At 45.0% G+C, this 8,013-nt stretch overlaps 1 pseudogene across 1 annotated transcript; it reads left to right on the top strand.

The window, feature by feature from the left end:
• The first annotated feature begins 1,730 nt into the window (after positions 1-1,730).
• Positions 1,731-6,535, top strand: LOC308350905 (ATPase SWSAP1-like; annotated as a pseudogene). Its single transcript has 3 exons — positions 1,731-1,743; positions 3,903-4,432; positions 6,476-6,535. The product of its transcript is annotated as an ATPase SWSAP1-like (transcript).
• Positions 6,536-8,013: the final 1,478 nt, after the last annotated feature.

Here is an 8,013-nt window from a genome sequence, read left to right as displayed (position 1 = left end):
ATGTCAGCCTTACCAGCCCACTGTTTCTTTTCACATGTAATAACCAAACTTAATTAAAATAAATACTCCCAGGGCGCCTGGGTGGCTCAGTGCCTTTGGCTCAGTCATGATTTCAGGCAGGGTCTTGGGATCGAGCCCTGCATCAGGCTCTCTGCTCAGCAGGGAGCCTATTTCCCTCTCTCTCTCTGCCTGCCTCTCTGCCTACTTGTGATCTCTGTCTATCAAATAAATAAATAAAATCTTTTAAAAAAAAATTACTCCCATCTTATCCATACAAGAGAAACCCACATGTAAGTTTCAGTAGAGGGATTGTTTCAGTACACCAAGCCAAGGCGAAGTTGATCTCACTGCCCCAAGCCTGGTCCAGTGAGCCTACAAAAGAACTCTGATGTCCCTTTTACCCCTGAGTTGGTTCAGTTCTTCTGCCAGAAACCAAAGCTTTGTCTGAACCCAGTTTCCTTGCCTGGGTCAGAAGACTGTCTAGCTCTGTCAGTCCTTCTGCCTACATTCTGGTCCCTGGTCCCTCTCCAGTCATAGGTTGAGACTCTGTTTCCTAAGGACAACTTCCCTGGAACATAGATGGTTCTTGCTACCTGCTATGATATGGGCATTGCAATCAAGGTATTCTCGGTACAAATTAGGGAAGCTCTTTGCCATGGCTTGCTAAACTGTTGCCTAAGGAATCCAAGCTCTCCTGGCAAATCTGGCATTAGGTAGTTAAAGCCTCTGTTGCCTGCATTTTCCCATGTAAATAGGCAGATAACTGGGAACCTCACACTGAGCCTCATCTGTCCCTTAGCTTACATTAAGGATTTATTGAATCATGGTGTTCATCTGATAGAGCAAGACCCCACTCTTCCCATGATGTGTGTTGCAGCCTAGTTCCATCTGGGAATCTTCACAGGAAGGGGCAGGAGATGCCAAAGTTTCATGGGATAAGATGCAATAACTATCATCTCCAAAGGGGCTGGGACAGGGGAAATATTACCAAGCTCTGGTTTCCATTTTCCTTACAACATGCTTTATCATGAGATGTGGGCTGTCATGGCAATGAACTGTCATGGCAGTTGGGCACTAGAAGAAGTCTGTGTCATGTCGCTATGGAAGACGAAATATTGGAGAAATAGACAGTTTGATGGAAATGTACCTCTTGGAGCTCAGTGGAAAATCCAGAGCTTGTTTCCATGATGTCACTAAGTATCATGAGCCCCCTCCAACACATGGTGCTTCCTCATATTGTCCCCAAGACTCCAAGGGGTCAAGTCCTCTCAAAAGGGGCTCCTAATGAGGGAAAACATTTCCATTGCAGACTCCTACAACTGCACCCACTTCCGTGCTCTAATTTGAATGCCAGTGTCACTAGAGGTCTCATTCAAGTGAAGACTAGTATGTTCCACAGCAGAATCTTCCCATCTGTACTCTGCCCTCCTCTCCACACTGGCTTACTAATGAGTCCTTGGCATGTCTCCTGGTTAGATCCAGGAAGCTATAAGACAGCCTTACATGTGAACTTCACCTGTTCTCTTTATTCATTCCAGCGTGCCAAATGTTCCCAATTTCCTAAGATCTAGTTCAAATAGCCCCTCCTCCAGGAAACCTTTTTTAGCTCACCCCCTCAGCTCCTATTGCTATTATTAACAATAACAATAATAGTAATTCATTAAGCCCTTACAAGGAGCCAGGCACCATGCTGTTATTTACAAACATCATCATTCAATCAAATCCTCACAATGACCTCCTGTGGTAAGTGTTACTATGTCTATTCTATAGATGAGAAACTGAGGCAGAGAGAGATGAAGTGCTGTGCCCAAGGTCAGAAAGCTGCTCAGTGACTGAGTGAGGATTTGAGCCCAGGTGTATCTTCTAGTAACCACTGCGTGTGGTGCACTCTCTCTCACACTTACTTCTTGGAACTGCCCTGGTGCTCTACCTACACGTGTGCCCTCTCTTAGAATATGATCATTTCCTGATCCACTCCAGCTTTGGCAGCCTCCAACTCTAGGACCATTAGAGGGAACAGTGAAGGGGACACGGGGTCTTTTTCGGGGCTCTCTAGGAAGTACCACCAGTGTGTCTGTGGCTGTTTTCATTTCTAAGAGCGTCGCTGTCCCTGCCCTCTCCACCCCCCACCCCCGACCCCGCAGCCCTTCATGCAGGATGCAGCTTTAGAATTCCTGGACTCAGCTTCTGAATATCGATTGTTTGCAGGAGCAAGTCAGCAATTTGTGGTTTCCCGACAATGGCTCTGTGTTCTATAATAGAACTGGGCTTGTTTGCATTTCTCTCATCAAGCAAGGCACAGGCCTGGGGTCTGGCCTGCCCTTTTGCCTGGTGACCTGGAGTTATTCTGTCACCTGCCCCAACCGTTCAGAGTGGTGAACACAGCACAGAGTAGAAGGCTGAGCTCTGCTCTCAGAAAGCTAAAACCCAAACAGAACTGCAGCTCTTGCCCCGAGAAGGGATTGTTACAATGCCTGTTCTTTTAAATAGGTATTTTGGTACTTTAAAAGAAAAAAGGTGGGTTTAAATCCAGGATGGCCATGTTGATAAGGGGGTAGGGAAGCAAGCACCTCGTATGCTGTTGGTGGGATATAAACTAATGTGATTTTTTTGAAGGACTAGTTAGTACCATTTGTTGACATTCCAAATGTGCAAACACTTTAATGCAGCACTTCTGGTTCTAAAAATTTACCTTACAGATGTTCTTGTACGTTACACAAAGATATATACGTACAAAGATGTTTATTCTTGTGTTATCTATAACAACAAAAAATGTTAGGAATCTAAATGGCCATCAGTCGGGGACTTTTTATTTTATTTTTTTTTTTAAGATTTTTTTTTTAAGATTTTATTTATCTATTTGACAGACAGATCACAAGTAGGCAGAGAGGCAGGCAGAGAGGCAGGCAGAGAGAGAGGAGGAAGTACACTCCCTGCTGAGCAGAGAGCCCAATGCGGGGCTCTATCCCAGGTCCCTGGGATCATGACCCGAGCTGAAGGCAGAGGCTTTAACCCACTGAGCCACCCAGGTGCCCCCAGTCGGGGACTTTTTAAATGAATAATTGTTTAACCACACACTGGGACATTTTGTAGCCATTTTTTTTTTTAAAGTACATTTGGGGGGCGCCTGGGTGGCTCAGTGGGTTGAGTGTCTGCCTTCGGCTCGGGTCATGATCCCGGGGTCCTGGGATCGAGTCCCGCATCGGGCTCCCACCTCCATGGGGAGTCTGCTTCTCCCTCTGACCTTCTCCCCTCTCATGCTCTCTCTCTCTCTCTCAAATAAGTAAATAAAATCTTTAAAAAAAAAAAAAGTACATTTGGGGGCACCTGGGTGGCTTAATAGGTTTAAGTGTTCAACTCTTAATCTCAGCTCAGGTCTTGATCTCAGGGTTGTGAGTTCAAGCCCTGCATTGGGCTCCATGCTGGGCATGAGGCAGATTTAGAAAACATAAAAATAAAAAAATAACATAGAATAAGTACATTTGTATGTGAAGAAATGGAACTTTCTCCAAAGTATACTGTTTAAATTAAAACAGCAAGATTTTTGGAGGGGCACGGAGGTAGTGGGGAAACTGGATGTGAAAAAAGGTATGTGTGTGTGTGTGTATACATGCACATGCGTGTGTGTCTACACATATAAAACAAAATCCAGGAAAGCCATTAGGAAACTGTCAACATTGATCACTTCTGAGTAAAAGGCCTAAACTTCTGGAGTAGGAGGGAAACTAATTTTTCAGTGACTACCAATTTGAATTGGTTTAACTTTTTTCCCAAGTACATATATTACTTTTACTTAAAAAGCATCCAGGTTGGAAAAATACATTCTTATCCCAACAGAATCCTGCTCTTCTACACTATTGCCAAGTCCTTCTCAATACTCCCGTAAACTGAGCCGCTCTAAGCGCTCCACCCCCTGGGGCTACAGCAGATCCGCTTTGCACCCACTCTTAACCCACGACCTCCTCCAGCTTCTGCGCTCTGCCCATGAGGCCCTGGGCCCAGCGCCCATCCTCCTGCTGCTGGATGGCCTGCAGGAGTCCCTCGAGGAAGACTGGGGGCCCCAGGGAGCGGCCTACATGGCTGTCGTGCTTCTCGACACAGCTGCCCACTTCAGCCACCAGATTGGTCTGTTCAGGGTTGTGGGCTCACTGTGGCCCTCCAGATTGAGGAGGAAGAAGACTGTGGGGATACCCTGTAGCTGTCGCTGCTCCAGCAGTATTTCCCTGCCCTGTGCTGGCTGCAGGGGGATGTGCCAGGCCCCAGACAGCGCCGCCTCCGAGCCTGCCTGGATCTAGGTGGGTTGGACCCTAGAGCAGAGTGGTGGGTGGCTTTCTGACCAGATGGAGAGATGACAAACTCCCTGTGGCCTACCCAGGCTGGTAACCTCAACTCAGACAAAGGTTCAAGTTCTGGAGGCCAGCCTTGTGCTTCGGTGTGTGACAACCTCTCTATGCCTCAGTTTCCCATGGCTGAAATACTTACTTTAGAGACATGTGCAGATTCATTCAAAGACCTAAAGAATATAATCCGCTTTTTCTCTTTTGAAAAAATAGCTCCAACCAATAGTTGGAGCGCCTGGGTGGCTCAGTGGGTTGGGCCTCTGCCTTTGGCTCGGGTCATGATCTCAGGGTCCTGTGATACAGCCCGCATCGGGCTCTCTGCTCGGCGGGGAGTCTGTTTCCCCCTCCCTCTCTGCCTGCCTCTCTGCCTGCTTGTGATCTCTGTCTATCAAATAAATAAATAAAATCTTAAAAAATATATCATTGTCATGTACCTATTATGCCCAATCAACATATTGTTTTGCTGTTTTGAACTTCATAAAAAGCTTCATGATAAATGTAACCTTCTGAGACTTCATTCTTCTCCCACTCAATATTGTTACTAAGATTAGTCCAGGGGCGCCTGGGTGGCTCAGTTGGTTAAGCCTCTGACTTAAGCTCAGGTCATGATCTCCAGGTCCAGGATGGAACCCCAGATCAGGCTCCCCACTCAACGGGAAGTCTGCTTATCCCTCTCTGTCTGCCCCACCATGCTCTTTCTCTCTCTCTCTCTCAAATTACTAAATAACATTTTTTTAAAAAAAGGGCCCCTGGATGGCTCAGTTGGTTAAGTGTCTGCCTTCAACTCAGGTCATGATCCCAGGGTCCTGAGATCAAGCCCTGCATCAGGCTCCCTGCTCAGCGTGGAACCTATTTCTCCCTCTTTCTCTGCTGCTCCCCCTGCTTGTGCTCTGTCTCTCTCTGTCAAATAAATAAGTAAAATCTTTAAAGATAAAAAATAAAAAATAAATGAAAAAAAATATTAGGCCACATTTTTTTTAGTTCATTCCTTTTTCCCTACTGCATATAATTCTATGGGTGACTATACCCCAATTTATACATCAAACTGACTTATTTATTGCTATGAACATTCTTAAGATTTTAGTTATTGGAGAGAGTACGAGATACAGAGAGAGAGAGAGAGAGAGAGAGGGAGACAGGTCATGTGTTGGGGGGAGGGGCAGAGGGAGATGGAAAACCAGACTCCTTGCTAAGCAGGGAGCCCAACTCAGGGAGCCAAAGGCAGACGCTTAACCTGGGCACCACCCAGGCACCCCCTGCTGTGAACATCCTTGTACACATGTCCTAGCTCATGTATGTGAAGGTTTTTAGGGTATATACCTAGAAGCGGAATTGGTAGAGCAGGAGGTCTGCATATGTTCATCTTTCCTCGGTTATGTCAAACTTTTAAAAGTGGTGAAACCAGAATTCCCAATAAGCCACCTGATGACATTGATCATATCCGAGTACTTTCTTAGAACAGGGCCTGATTCAGAATAAAGCCTTACAAATTAAAACAAACAAAAACCGAGCTGCTGCTACATTAAGCACTATGCTCTTACTTTATGTACATTTCCATGTATAAGGTAAGTAAGGATCAGTAACTCAATTTATAGTGGAGAAAACATGGAAATTAAGTAAATTCCTGTGATGGTTGCCAATTTGGCTACACTACAGTACCTAGTTATTTAATTAAAACATGAAATCAATTCTAAGTGTTGCTGTCAAGTTATTTTGTAGATGTGGTTAATACTTACAATCAGTTGACTTTTAGATAATGGAGACTATCCTCAAAATCTGGATAGGACTCATCCAGTCAGTAAAAAATGCCTTAAGAGCAAAACTGAGGTTTCCTGGAAGAGGAAGAAATCCACCTCTGGCCTGCTGCTTGGGCTCCTACTTGAGAATTTCCAGCCTTCTGGCCTGTCCTAGAATTCCAGACTTGCTGGCACCCATAATCCCCAAAGGCAGTTCTTTGCAATAAATCAATCTCTCCCTCCCTTCCCTTCTCCTCCCCTCCCTGCCCCCCACTCCATATATGCACATATATTCTCCTAAAGGTTCTGTTTCTCTGGTAGAACCCTGATACTCTTCTTGAGATCACAGTGACAATAAATGACACAGTGGCATTTGAATCTATGTCCATCTGTCTTCAGAGTATTTGTCTCCCCACCAGATACCAGAGCAAGCTTGACAAAACAGACGAGTTCATGTGACCAGCCCATGGGCAGGAAGCCTTTCATTGACCCCATCACCTACAGGATAAAATAAAAATGCCTAGCATGACTATGTCAAAGCTCTCTTGGTGGCAAGTTACAGAAGATGAACTTGAACTAGCTTGAGAAAGCTTAATGCAGAGGAGGGGGAGTGTATACTTAACTGCCTTACATACTGGAGAAGTTAAGAAGATATTCTGGTTTTTCCAGAACTAGTTTCTCTCTCTCCATTGCTCAGCTTTGCTTTCCTTTTTTTTTTTTATTTTTATTATTTTTTTTTAATTTGTAATCTCTTTCTTGGTCATGCTATCCATTCGTAGCAGCAAAACGGTTGCTGTTGCTCCAGCCTGCACACTCCTAGATCCAGTCCTGGGGGAAAAGGGAGTTCATTTCTCCCATATCAAAAGTAGAAGGTATAGGAAAATTGAGCTTAGGGGGCTCCGATTGGTCTGCTGTGGACATATGTCACTTTTAGCAGTGTCGTGCTATTCATCGGTTGGTCTGGGTCTACACTGTGTGTATGGATGTGGCCTGCCCTACCCAACCAACATGGACTGAAAATAAGGTAGAGTAGATCCCTGAATGAAAATCAGGAGTTGTTACTGAAGTAGATGAATGAGTGCTGCACAATCCACAAGGTCTACTGCAGCACCATCCAAGGCTGGACATCACCTCTCCCTTCCTCAACTCCTTCTCCTACCCCATACAACCTACGCTCACACAACCTCCTGTCACTCGCCATTCCTTGAACATACCTGAAACCCTCCTTCCTCTATGTCTTTTTCCTGCTTCCTGCCTAGAATGACATTCCTTCCCACCCTCCTCCTAAAAAAGATTACTTTTCTTTCAATACCATCTCAAACAGTAACTTCTCCAGGAAACCTTAGTGGATATTCTAAAATGAATTACCCTCTCCCTCTTCTTTGTTTTTACAGATAGGTTTTGTTTTGTTTTGTTGTGTTGTGTTTGAGAGAGAGAGAGCACACATGGGGGTGTGGGGAACAGGGGAGAAGGAGAGAGAATTTCAAGCAGGCTCCATGTCCCGCACAGAGTCCAGTGCAGGATTCAATCTCACAGCCCTGAGATCATGACCTGAGCTGAAACCAAGAGTTAGGTGCTTAACTGACTGAGCCACCAGGCGTCCCCAAACAATTTCGTTTTTACATGCAAACATTAGCACATTCTTCCTGATATTATGATGACTTAAGAGCCTGACTAGTTTCTCCTAATCTGTAAGTTCCTTGAGGGCAAAAACAATACATCTATCACCTCATAACCCACACTGTGCCTATAACAGTGTATTGAATGTATTTGCTTGAGCAAGTGTTTATAAGGCTTCCGTTCTGTGGCAGGTGCTACATTGGGTTTTGGAGAAAACACTATATAAAAATGCAACTGGACCACATTTGCTTCTGTCTCAAATGGAATAGCAATTCCTTTCAGGGGCGACTTAGGTAGTAGGCATGACAGTCATAAGT

The sequence above is a fragment of the Martes martes genome (assembly GCF_963455335.1).
Source record: "Martes martes genome assembly, chromosome: 10".
NCBI lineage: Eukaryota > Metazoa > Chordata > Mammalia > Carnivora > Mustelidae > Martes > Martes martes.
Note: the sequence above shows the minus strand (reverse complement) of the source record. Positions and strands in the feature narration are given on the sequence as shown.